A 13,038-nucleotide genomic window follows, 5' to 3' on the forward strand; every position below is an offset into this window, starting at 1 on the left:
TTAGGTATGCTCTTCAATAACACATAAGTATAATTAGTCGGTACTAGACACAGAAAACATCTGCAATTATACACAACTCTGCTGTACTTATCATCGACCAGTACAGTTGAGTATAATTGCTGATGTTATCTATGCATGCGTTAACACACATGCCCATTAGCAAATGTGACACCTGCCACACAGTACACATTGCAGCTTGTTCGGCAAATTAGTTCTTATGGAAGAAATTAGGCAAGTTTGTTCTGTTAATACTGTTCTAAAAAAAACATTGTTTTTTTTACACAACCCCAACCCCTCCCAAGCACTGTGGGAGCAATGGTGAAGATTAGAAAGAAGGTATTCTGATGTTTGAAAGACTGTGGGATTTGTCAGCGGTAAAACAAATTACTGTATACCATTCAACTAGAAGATACCAGGACATCATGAGGTAAGTGGGAACCACCACCCAATCCTATCCTCCGAAAAACTGTTTCCAAATGGACAGGTTTGCTTCCATTGAACCATAATCAGGCCTTTTTGCATTATATGTATGACTTTCCATTTTCACATGCCACCCTCTCAGCTAGTCATAGATGCCATTCTGTAGTCTGTCTGTACTGTTCATCAGATTTTCCCCCACCTCATTGATCCCCACAAACATAGGCTTATTTTAAAAAAAATGTAGACAAGATAGCTGTGTGCCTTCTTTACTACAGATGAACACAGACAGAGTTGGAGTGCCCTGAGCACCAAAACCTAAAAAAGACTCATGCTAGCTTACCTCATTCTGGAGAATGGCCACTGCAATGAACTCCTTCGCAGGCTATGAGAAATCCAAAATCCCGGAAGGTGCACTGTGGAGGTTGAAGTCCGATGTTTTTAGTTTCACAATTACCCTGGACTGGTTGGATTTGTTCATGTAAGGTGTTGCTGATGGTCTGTAAAGAGAAAGCGAGAGACTGATCTGAGAATGGGCAACATAGGCTCAAAGCAGTATTAAAATGGTTTTCACACATGAAGGAGAGAGAGTTAACTGCCTGCAACATTGAAGCTGCACCAGAATAATCATTAGTACAATGTATAAAGAAAGTACCAGCAACTACCACCATGTGCCAGTCATCAGTTGTATAACGCTGCAATATATTCATTTTTGTAATGTTTTCATTCTGGGGCTTTAAAATGCGCTTTGCGGAGCTCAGATTACAAAATTAATTTGCTGCAGCCCTTCAAGCACCCGATTTATAAGCACTCTGCGTGTCCTTCGCTGAAGTTCTGTTAAAAACAGCATTGGCAAAGGCACTGAGATCCTGTTCAAACACAAGCATTGACAAAGCCAACATTTGGCCTTGTGCATATGGTGTAAGCTTCTGCCAGGGACTGCTATTAGATGCCCAGGAACTTGCACCATGTTTCTGCTTCTACAACAACGGCTAGTTAATTCTGCTACAGCTGTGCCTGGCAAGTGTCTTTCCCATGCTTACACAAAAGTCCAAACTGTTGGCATTGCCATTGCTTTTTCCTCATAGCAGGGGACGCGCACCAGTTTTGTATGCATGTGCATCGCTCACTGAAGTCAGGAATTAAGTGATAATACCTCCCTTTTACTCGTGATGCATATACGTTTCTTGTATTTGCAACAGAAAGCACAAAAAAGATATCCAGGAAAATACCCGCAGTGACTTTGTTAACAAGACAATCTCTTCAATAGAACTTTAGGCCAAATAAAGACTTCTGTTTGAGAAACTGGTGTGTAATATGATATGATATGATATGATATGGCATTTGTAACGCGCCTATACACAAGTGTTTCAAGGCGCGAAAAGCAATTTAGTGCTTTTAGAAAGCAATGTACCATTTCATTGTTGTGACCCTAATCACAGTACTGCCAAATGACCCCAGCCCTATTATTTTGTTTGCACGTCCTGACCTTTCAGCAAGCAATATGCATGCTTGGTGTTCACAGACCACACTTAGCAGGCAGCTGGAGATGCATTGTCCACGCACAAAAGTGTGTGCATGTGTTGTAATAAAAAAATAACAGCAATAGTACAAATGACATTGCTCCTTTCTCGAAGGATCCGAAACGCTGAAATCTGAATAATAATAATACCAACAAATAAAAACATGTAAAAACACATTGTTTAATGCCATCTAACATTAACTAATAGCAAGTTAACAGCAATAACTAACACAAATGCTACATTGGCTAGGTCATCCTTCTTCATATTGATATGCTTATATAAGCATTAGGACTGTCCCAACTCAACTGCTATTACAGAGATAAGCACTCCTTCCATTACCTTAAATGCCTGCCTGCTGCCAGTGCTAATGGCGGCCTTTTCCTATTACTGAAAAAGGCCAATTGTACACCACTCTCTCCCCATCAAAGTAAGGACATTCTTGCATAAGCCTGGAAGAGTGTTCAATATTTGAAATCATAAGCCATCCGCTACACGAGGAAAGCCACTTGCACGGTCTGTGAATAAAATGTAGCCCACAACACGCACGAAAAACACCTCAACATACAGGAGTGGCGCAGCTTCCGTTACCAGCCATGATTTATATTCCCAGACATACGTCAGCCCCAGCTAAAACGCCCCATCAGTCCATCCTCTCAGAAATCCGTGACCATTGTGTCGAGGCAGAAAGCACAAGTCAGCTGTGTAGAGATATCGCGAGAGTCACCAACTCTCGCGAGATCTCGCTTTGGTGGCGAGGACCGCCCCCGCGCGCTTCGCGCTCATTACGGGAGCACCAGAGGACGCGGCAAGACGCGTCCTGCCGGCTCCTCCGAGATTAGGGCCTGGGGGCTCGCACCACGAGACATTTTAGTCCCACAGCCCTGCAACAGTTATTAGGCACGTTTGCCTATCCTTCAAGTTCTGTATTACTTACATGTTCCTGGCAGATGTCCACTGTGCAATAAAAGACATCTAGCCAGTCATCACGCCTCCTGTCATCTGTGCAAGCGTTTACTACATAAATTGGCGACGAGGATCACCACTGCAACCCACGTGGGAACATGCAAGGAGCGACGCCGCCACCCCCCTTCTTGCAAACTCCAGGTAAACCCGCCATCCCGTGGCCGCAATGGCAACCCCTTTTCACGACGTATGTAGAGGCGCTAGGAGGGGCAGGATTTTCAGCGGCACGGCGTGGGGCTATGTTACTTAATGCCCTAGGAGTGGAAGGACAGCGGGTGTTTGAGAGTCTCACCCCGATCCCGGTGGCAGGGGACAACGATGACGTCTTTAAGGAGGCAGTTAGGAGAATAGTGAAGAGATTTGCCAGTAAAGAGAACACGGTGTTGCACAGAATACGCTTTTACACCCGCAGACAGGAAATATCTGAACCTGTCGACGATTACGTCACCAAGCTGCGAGAACTGGCGGCGCTGTGCAGTTTCGGCAACAATGCTGAGAGCCTCATCTGCGACATGTTGACAGTCCACACTAACAGCAGAAAAGTTCAAGATAAATTCATTATGGAGAAAGAATTACAACTGGAGAAGGCGATCGAAATTGCCACTGCGGTTGAAGAAACGGCGGGAAGACGAAAAGAACTCACGGGAACCCACAGTTCTGCTGAAATCCAAGCAGTCACATTTCACTCAAAGAAAGAAAGACAGATGCCCGACACAAGAGAGGGGAGAGGAGGTAAGAAAGAACCTCTGAAATGCCACAGGTGCACCAGCACGAAACACCTGGCATTCGATAGGGAGTGCCCAGCTAGAGACAAGGAGTGCTCCATCTGCAAACGCATTGGCCATTTCTCGTTGGTATGTCGGTGGAGGAACAAGAAAGTTACCAGTGTAAACACGGATCACAACAGGCAGCGAGAATCGTCCTCAGAAGATGAGGGGAGACCCACAGTCATTATAGTAAACAGCACAAGGGCAAGAAGAGAAAAGCCCCATTGCACAATCAAAATTGACGGTCGCGAAACAAGAGTTATGGCGGACTCTGGTTCGGACCTCACCATAATACCCCTACTGACATATAAGGAAATGGTGGGAAAAGAAAAGGTCCAAGTTCTCACCACACGACACAAACCCACAGTATTTGGAGGGGCGTCAGTTGAACTACTGGGATATATCAAAGGGAAGGTGGAGTTTAAAGGAAGAGAAACCACCACCAGAGTGTATTTCAGCCACGAAGGCCCAGCGGTACTGGGATGGGACGACCAAGACAAGCTCAAAATCAAACTGGACCCCAGCACAGAAGACCAGGTACTGTCTGTCTGCGCGAGGAATGGGCCCATTGTCAAGAGTGACTACCCAAAACTTTTCTCGGAGGAGCCGGGTCACATCAAGGGCTTTGTCCATAAAATAATGCTCAAAAAGAATGCCGTCCCAGTCAAACATCGAGTGAGGCCTGTGCCAGCAACCGCAAGAGACACTCTCAGGGATCAATTGGACAAAATGAGAGCGGAGGGTGTCATTGAAGAAGTTGAAGCGTCAGAATGGCTGAGCCCAGTAGTGCTGATAAAGAAACCGAACTCGCAAGAGCTAAGGGTGTGTATAGACCTTCGCAGTTTAAACTTAGAGGTCATCACCGACAACTACCCACTACCGAGCATAAATGAACTCATTTTGTTGATGAAGGAAGCCAAAATGTTCTCAAAACTGGATATGAGGAACGCATACCACCAAATACAATTGCATGAAGAGTCAAAACCCCTCACAGCATTCATCACACCATTTGGCACCTATCAGTTCACCAAGATGCCATTCGGGTTATCGTAGGCCGCGTCAGCGTTTCAACGCATGATGGATGTCTTGTTACGAAAGGTCAAAAACGTCGCATATTTCCAGGACGACATCCTTGTGTACGCAGGGGATGAACAAACGCATGACGCCACATTGAAAACTGTCCTGACCAAGTTGCAAGAAGCAGGGGCGAGGCTACGCCATGAAAAATGCGCATTCAAAGTGAAAGAGGTCGAATACTTGGGGTACAAAATCTCAGAAAAAGGGATCAGTCCCAAACAAAATCTGATGCATGCAATCATAAAAGCACCGGAACCTACCAGCAAAGACGAAGTAAGATCATTTCTTGGACTGGCAGAGTATTACGCAAAATTTATCCCCATGTTCTCTGAAACCTCAGCACCACTCCGTGACCTACTCAAAAAAGGTTCGGTATTCTCGTGGCAAGAACCCCAGAAGAAGGCGGTTGAAAGTATAAAACGGCACATCATGGAAGCGCCGTGTTTACAGCCATTTAACCCAGAGTGGGATACAGTCATCACCACGGATGCCAGTGCATATGGACTAGGAGCAGTTCTTACGCAGAAGAAGGGGGACACGGAGCATGTGGTAGCCTTTGCCTCGAAGGCCTTATCCTCGGCGGAACAGAACTACTCTACCATAGAAAAGGAAATATTGGCGTGCGCATGGGCGGTAGAACATTTTAGAACATATGTGTGGGGCAGGAAATTCAAATTGGTGACAGACCACAAACCCCTCATCCACATGCTCAGCCCGGGAGGTACCAAAGTGTCCACACCCAGATTGGCACGCATTGCAGCAAAACTGCAAGAATACACGTTTGAAGTGCAGCACATATCAGGGTGGAAGAATTCGCAGGCTGACTGCATGTCTAGATTGCCAGAAGGTAAAGGCAAGGCCACCACGTTTCTACAAGGAGAATGCATAGTGGCATCTATCACCGATATAAAAGCACCTGATTATATGGAACTCAGCGAGAAACATTGGCTGGAAGAGGACAGAAAAGACCCGGCCATGGCGAAAATCCGTGAGTGGATCAAGGAAGGGTGACCAGGTGAAAAAATGTGCCAGAAGGTATGAGACCCTATTGGAAGGTGGCCGAAGAGATATCTGAAACGGACGGAATAATAATGAAGACGGACCAGATAATCGCACCTGTAGGCATGAGGAGCACCACTCTATGCAGAGCCCACGCTGGTCACCTGGGAAACACGATGACCCGGCGCAGAGTCCGGGAGGCCTACTGGTGGCCGTCCATGGACCAAGAGATTCGCACCATGATAGAGCGCTGTCATGAGTGCCTCAATAGCGACAAAAGACTGAAACTCAGACAGGCACCCCTAATTCCCACAGAAGTACCAGAAGCGGTGTGGTCAAAAGTGGGCATAGACCTCTGGAAGCGATGGCACCAGAACATCGGTACGGCATAGTGCTGGTTGATTACCTATCCAAGTGGGTCGAGGCTGAGTTCGTCCCAAACATTACCACAGCGACGGTAATTGAAGTCCTCACGGAAATTTTTCAAAGAGAAGGCCTCCCCAAGGAAGTAGTAACAGACAATGGGGTACAACTGATCTCACGGGACATGGAACAATTCCTAAGAAAGCACAATATAGGCCAAAAGAAGGCGGCCTTGTATCATCCCCAAGCCAATGGGCTTGTTGAAAGGGCCATAAGGTTCATTAAGGGAGCAATCCAACTAGCCACGGCTTCTGGGATGGACCCCCTAAAAACTACCAAGGAGGCCATAGCGGCCCACAGACTCACTCCAAACGGAATAACGCAAATATCCCTGTTTCGAATGTTGAGAGGGAGGAGTGCAGCCTCCACGCTCATACCACCATGGTTATCCAAAGTGAGAGAAGATGAAGCAGTGGACATGTCAGAAGTGGTGTGGAGAATTGTAAACAGCAAGGCACGCATGAAAACATGGAGTGACCAAAGAAGAAGAACCAAGCAAGCGTCAGACATTGGAGGGGGAGATTGGGTCAAAATAAGACTACCAAAAAAGGACCAAATCACAGGCTCTCGGTTCAGCAGACCCACCAAAGTGGTCCACAGGGGAACGAACCATGTCCGCACCGAGGACGGGCGCACATGGAATCTGGAAAGAGTAGCCCTATATCAGAAGAGACAAGAAAGAGCAAGAACCCCGGAGAGACCACATGCCGAAGAAGGAATAGACAACGAGCGAAGGGAACAACGGGAGCCCGAGAGAAACGACAAAGAAAGGGAAGAAACAGAGATGGAACCGGGATCGCCCAGGCCAGAATCCGAACAGGAGCAACAGGAAGATCGCACTGGAAAGGATGACCGGCCGAGAAGAGAGCACAGAAGACCGGTGAGATACAGTGACTATGTTATGCAATGAACTTCCTCTTTCCGTACCAAAGGGAGGTGTGTAGAGATATCGCGAGAGTCGCCAACTCTCGCGAGATCTCGCTTTGGTGGCGAGGACCGCCCCCGCGCGCTTCGCGCGCATTACGGGAGCACCAGAGGACGCGGCAAGATGCGTCCTGCCGGCTCCTCCGAGATTAGGGCCTGGGGGCTCGCACCACGAGACATTTTAGTCCCACAGCCCTGCAACAGTTATTAGGGACGTTTGCCTAGCCTTCAGGTTCTGTATTACTTACATGTTCCTGGCAGATGTCCACTGTGCAATAAAAGACATCTAGCCAGTCATCACGCCTCCTGTCATCTGTGCAAGCGTTTACTACAAGCTGTTCAAGAAACACTTTGGCTCCGTCATGTTCACAATCAGAATAAAGAAACTGCACGCAGTCCAGGCCAGTTCTCCACAGCACGAACCACAGCCACCTAAAGCATGAACACGTCACAAACCCATGCAAGACAATCCCAGATGGTGGAACCCATTAATGCTGCCGTCAGTATTAAGGCACGCCCTGCAGAAATCAACATTCACTGCACATAAAAGGAGGTGCACATGGCAAGGCAGAGGCAGTGCGCTGCGATTTGCAAATGTAACGCTCTTTCACTAGCTGCAGTGAAGTGTGGCGGATATCAACACACCATCAAGCACTGCGTCCTCGGCTGCCTCTCCAAAGGCACTCACTCGTCTCAGTGATGAGCTTGCGCTTCATGTCCATGTCTAGGGGGAGGAAGTCCATCTGCACTTAGAGGTGAAGCTAATGCACTGAAGTGCAGCGCTGCAGTGCTGTGCAAATACCAAACACCCTTCTCTTCCACTATCTATGAATTCACCGGTTGGCACCCTGAGTGGATCATCAAGCAATGTAGCTAACCCCATGGTCTTCTCTCATATTGAAAACAGGGGATCTGGCCGGCATCACACCTGACAAGGGCTTCAACTGCAATGCCTGCCTGACAACCCTCTCACATTCCCTCTCTCCTGCAGGAGGCACAACCGCAGGTCACCACATACACGCAGCCCCTCACATAGTGGCACCCAACCTCCGACACCCTGGGACTCACACCTGACAAGGGATCCATATGCAATGCCTGCCTGACACCCCCTCCACGACCACCTCTCTCACATTCCCTCTCCCCTGCAGGAGGCACAACCGCAGGTCATCACACACACAGTCACTCACATATGGCCTCTCCGCATCTTGCCACGGCGCCATGCCCACTACCACGTCCTGTGGTTCTGGGCCTGCCTGCCGCTCCGGCAGCATCTCCCAGGCTGTCGCTGTGGTGCCAGAGCTGCCATCTCTGAGGGCCGTGAAGGGGTCCTGGCTGCCCTTGGGCACTATACCGGGGCAAGGGTTGGGCTCCCTCCCCTGAAAGGACCAGTATACAGGCCCTGTCATAATCAGGGAGCAAATATCAGCAGACAGGTTTAGCACTAATCAAATTTTCTTTTTATTATTGGGCAGCAATGGGAAGTCGAAAACCTACATGATTGAATGGGAAATTGGAATCATTGGGTTTTCAGTGACATACTTATCATGAAAGGGAATCCTTCATGATCACAAGCCAACTGTTCTAGTTGAATGAGTGCCTCCTCATTCAACTAGAACAGTTGGCTCGTGAAGTTGTCGGTACGTTTATCATGCTGCATGGCGAACGTTCAACAACAAGTCTCTTATGTTCGTTTTATAGTGCACGTGAACGAAGAGGGCATTTCCCACTGACCCGTGCACAGACCCAGACATAACGTAGCCTAGGTATCCGCCCTGTGCACAGACCCGCGTGTAGGGATGAGACTACGCCCTGCTCACCTGTGCGCAAACACAGAGAGAGTTATCTGGTGGAGTGCCCCGGTGCCCCTGTCCGTCCCCGAGCATGCATGTCATGAGGGGGCTGGGCTAAGGGAGCAACCCGCCGACAGGCGCTTACATACACAACTACTCTCCTACTGCCTTCCGGAATCTGCGGTAACAAAGGCAACTCCTCTCCTCACAGGAAGTTTCCATAACCCATGGTTACTACTACGTCAACTAACTCCATGTCACCAGCACAGGATTCTGCAGCCAGTGACCGCATTATTTTTAACAAACAAATGCATTCTGGGGGTTGTGGTCTTCCGTAATATAATTTAAATAATTGGGATCAATCACCAACAGGAAAATGAACACTCAACTAAGCAAGACAATACGCGTAAGAGGCTTCACGGAAACAAACCCAAAGAGCACAGGATGGAAGGACATCAGTGGGGCATGCAAATTGGGAATCTAGGGGTTGCAGAGAAATGCTTCTCCAGCCACGGCCCGCGACACACTCGACCCCTCCCGCATCATACTGCTAGGCCTGGCCACCAGGCACCGCACCAGCCGTGGGGGTGCCACTGTGCCTGGCAGCCAGGCCTCTCCCTCACGCTGCCAGGGCTCTCCCTGGGTTATGACTTACTTGTGCCGTTTTATATTTTCGGCATTTTTTGTCGAAAAATGCTGAAAATATAAAATGGCACATTTTGGATGGAGATTTCACCGGCCCGCACTGGGCAGCAGCAGCACGCCTGCCTGGGCCTTGCTGTCCGTGGGCCAAGGCCCCATGGACCGGGGGTAAAGGCCCAGGCCAGGCGGCCCCGCCTTGGTGGTAGGCGGGCCCGCCGGAGACTCGAGTGAGACACAAGGCCCCATTAAGTTGACGGCAATCTGCAACACTGAAAGACGTAGGCCCTGGCCTACACGTCTTACAGTGTTGCTGACTGGGGCTATGGTCCGTGGACCAGATCCCCGGGCAGAAAAAAACACAAACAACATCGGCTGGGACCACCTTCTAATTAAAGGGGCTTACGTAGAGTGCGTGGAGCTACGAGCTCCACGCCCTCTACTATTGAAGAAGGAAGACGTAAAACGGGACGCGCCCCACTGTGAAAGCAGCCGGGCCCAGCCCTTAGTTGTTGCCTTGCCACAGCGCCCCGCGCTGTTGGCAAAGGAAATGCAAGCTAAAAGCGATTCAATCAGAGAGGTTCTCTGATTGAATCTCTTTTAGCTCCCTCTTTCTTTTCTCTTTCATTTCTGGGGGGGGGCGGCGCCCGGCTGCCCTATGATACCAGCAGCCACTGGAGGGGCTGTTAGAAATTCATAAAGCTCCCTATCAAACCCAAGATCATTTAATGATTAGGAAATGATGTTGCATGTCGTACACAGCTAGCATCAATTAAAATTTCACAGACAGCCTTAAATCGTCGAAACCCCCTTTGTAGCGATTTCACCAGTAGATGTCCATTGTAGGTTGGCATCTGTTGAAACATATGTTCACGAAACACAGAAAATTGTTACATTCACATTTGTATGTTAGCGGTAGTGTTTACAGATAACACAAGCGTGGCGATATACTACCTAGATGTTGTTTAAGTAATTGCTGTACACATCCACTGGCGGTTTTCACATTAAATTCACAGCTTCCCATGAGGTGTACATTTTTTTATTTCCTGCAAATAAGCGTAAAAACATGTACATTTTCTGCATTCTCAATCTTCCTAAGTCGGTTTAGGGGGCACCATGCACATGTGTCTGTTTTAGTGGCTTAAATATACTCTATCCCCCCACTTGCAAACAGTTTTCTCAATTATACTTCTACCACACAGCAAAGACTCACATCTAAACTGCTTTATTTTCAAATGAGTCTTATACGCCACGTGTATAGCCCACAACTATTTAGACACGCATTGTTCCACCACTTTCAAAATCCTTAGCTGGGTTGATGGCTGAATTAGACTCATCATTTTTACAAGACATTTAGGGCTCAACATGTATCATATTTTACGTAACGATTTAACTGTATAGGATATTTGCAAACATTCATGAGCCTCCTACTGCGGATCACCACTTGTGAAAGTGTTGTTTTAAACACGTTTTAACCACAACAGGAAGACAACTTCGAGAGCCAGTTGATTAGAAACCAAGTTCCCATTCCTGTCAGTGCATTGAGCCCTACTGGTGTTGTGCATTGCAGAGCTAAACACAGAGGGCATGATTCATGGAATTTTTAGCGTGGTGCAAAATCACTGCCAACAAGCACCCTGATTGACTGAGATGTGTAAAGTGTATGTTTGCACTGCAAACTTAATACACTTTACACCACTCTGTCAATCAGGGTGTTTGTTGGCAGTGCAAAGTGACCTCGCACCACGTAAAACATTTCATGAATCAGGCCCAGAGAATCTTGGTGGCAATTATTGTTGGCAGGCCTCCACATGGCTCTCCCATTGTTTTACAGATATGCTCTAACTCAGTGCACATGCCTGGTGTAAGCCTAACCCTTCCAAAATACTCAAAAGTGCATCGGCCTGCGCCTTGCATGCATCCTTGCCTGTTACAATATGTGATGCTTGGATGCATGCTAATTATGTGGCTTTATCTTGGTGCAATTGTGAATCTGCGATGACAAGACTACTCCCGTTTGTCTTTTAGGAATGTACGGCACTGACAGAATGTCCCATAGTGCTGGCCTCCCTCACACCAGAAACTCCATGAATCTCTGAGCCTGAAATGAGTCCACAAAACAGCTCTTGTATGAAGCCGATCGGACCTTGATGTGCACCCACACAAGTCATGGAAATGAGTCCACAAAACAGCTCGTGTATGAAGCAGATCGGACCTTGATGTGCACCCATGTAAGTCATGGAAATTAGTTGACAAAACAGCTTGTGTGTGAAGCAGATTGATCTTGATGTGCACCCACACAAGTCATGGAAATGAGTCCACAAAACAGATCTGACATGAAGCAGATCGGACCTTGATGTGCACCCACGCAAGACATGGAAATGAGTCCACAAAACAGCTTGTGTATGAAGCAGATTGATCTTGATGTGCACCCACACAAGTCATGGAAATGAGTCCACAAAACAGCTCTTGCATGAAGCAGATCGGACCTTGATGTACACCAACACAAGTCATGTACCATTAATTGTTTTAGGCAGAACCATACCAATGTGGGCTGTAAAGTCCTGCATTTGGAGAGATATTATGGATGGAAAAACATGTGCTATCATTTGAAATCTCCCCCCTGCCAGGATTCCCAGATGCCAGCCCTCCTGAAATATGTGCAGTTCCCATGTTTTTCCGAATGGGCGGAGCTCCCCGGGCTGGAAATGTGCAGCCAAAACACACTCTGTGGCTGGTTCCTGCCATTCCCCCAGGTGCTGGGTAACATGCACTCACATGTCTGAGCAATTTTATTTTGTTCAGGAAACATGACGTGCAGCTGGATGGAAGGATGTGCATGCTTCCATGTGTATTTGGTACAATTTCCCCCTAAACTCTAGCAAAAAGCACTTTTTAACTGCAACACCAGCTACTGGCGGTGTATTTGGGGTCGGGACACCTAGCCAAATCCACAAAAGCTGCATATTGTTGGATTCCCACTGGTGTCGTCTTTCCAGAAATGTATGGGGTTCATGTGTTTTTAGTCATTGCTCCAATACCCTGGGCATCCAGTTAAAGCATCCCATGCAGAGGCATTGCTAGGGGGGGGCGAGGGGGCTGTAGCCCTAGGTCTTTTGGTTGTAGCCCTAGAAGCTCAGGGGCTACAATCAAAAGGCTAGCTAGCCCCGAGTCCCAACAGTCCCGACATGACATTAGCGTAGCACTTGATCTTTTCCAGACCTAGCAACACCCCTGAGTCCCACGTGAGGCAACTTTTGTCACATAAGAATGGTGAAGCCATGCCTTTTGATCGGCCCTTCCCCGTTCCGTTGAGGCGGGTGTACCCACGCATGAGAGGTACCGTTTTTTGTCAGGAGAAGCGTGGGAGTGAAGGGTGGCGTCATAGGTCTCGTTGCAGCCACACCTCAGCTCTGTTCCAATAGAAAATGCAAAGCGGAAAGGGATTTTGGCAATATGTTTCCATTTTCAGTGCATTCCAGCTAGAGAATCCATACGCGGTCCACACAGACCGGA

General features: G+C 48.0%; 1 long non-coding RNA gene across 1 annotated transcript in view; it reads left to right on the top strand.

Moving 5' to 3' along the window:
* LOC138453293 (uncharacterized) overlaps positions 1–11,747 on the top strand; it is a 162,947-nt gene extending 151,200 nt beyond the window's left edge. The window contains exons 3-4 of the long non-coding RNA XR_011260397.1: positions 303–427; positions 11,551–11,747. This is a non-coding gene — a long non-coding RNA (uncharacterized lncRNA). The remainder of the gene's footprint in view (positions 1–302; positions 428–11,550) is intronic.
* Positions 11,748–13,038: the final 1,291 nt, after the last annotated feature.

The sequence above is a fragment of the Ambystoma mexicanum genome, chromosome 1p, assembly GCF_040938575.1.
Source record: "Ambystoma mexicanum isolate Mex_15411 chromosome 1p, UKY_AmexF1_1, whole genome shotgun sequence".
Classification (NCBI taxonomy): domain Eukaryota; kingdom Metazoa; phylum Chordata; class Amphibia; order Caudata; family Ambystomatidae; genus Ambystoma; species Ambystoma mexicanum.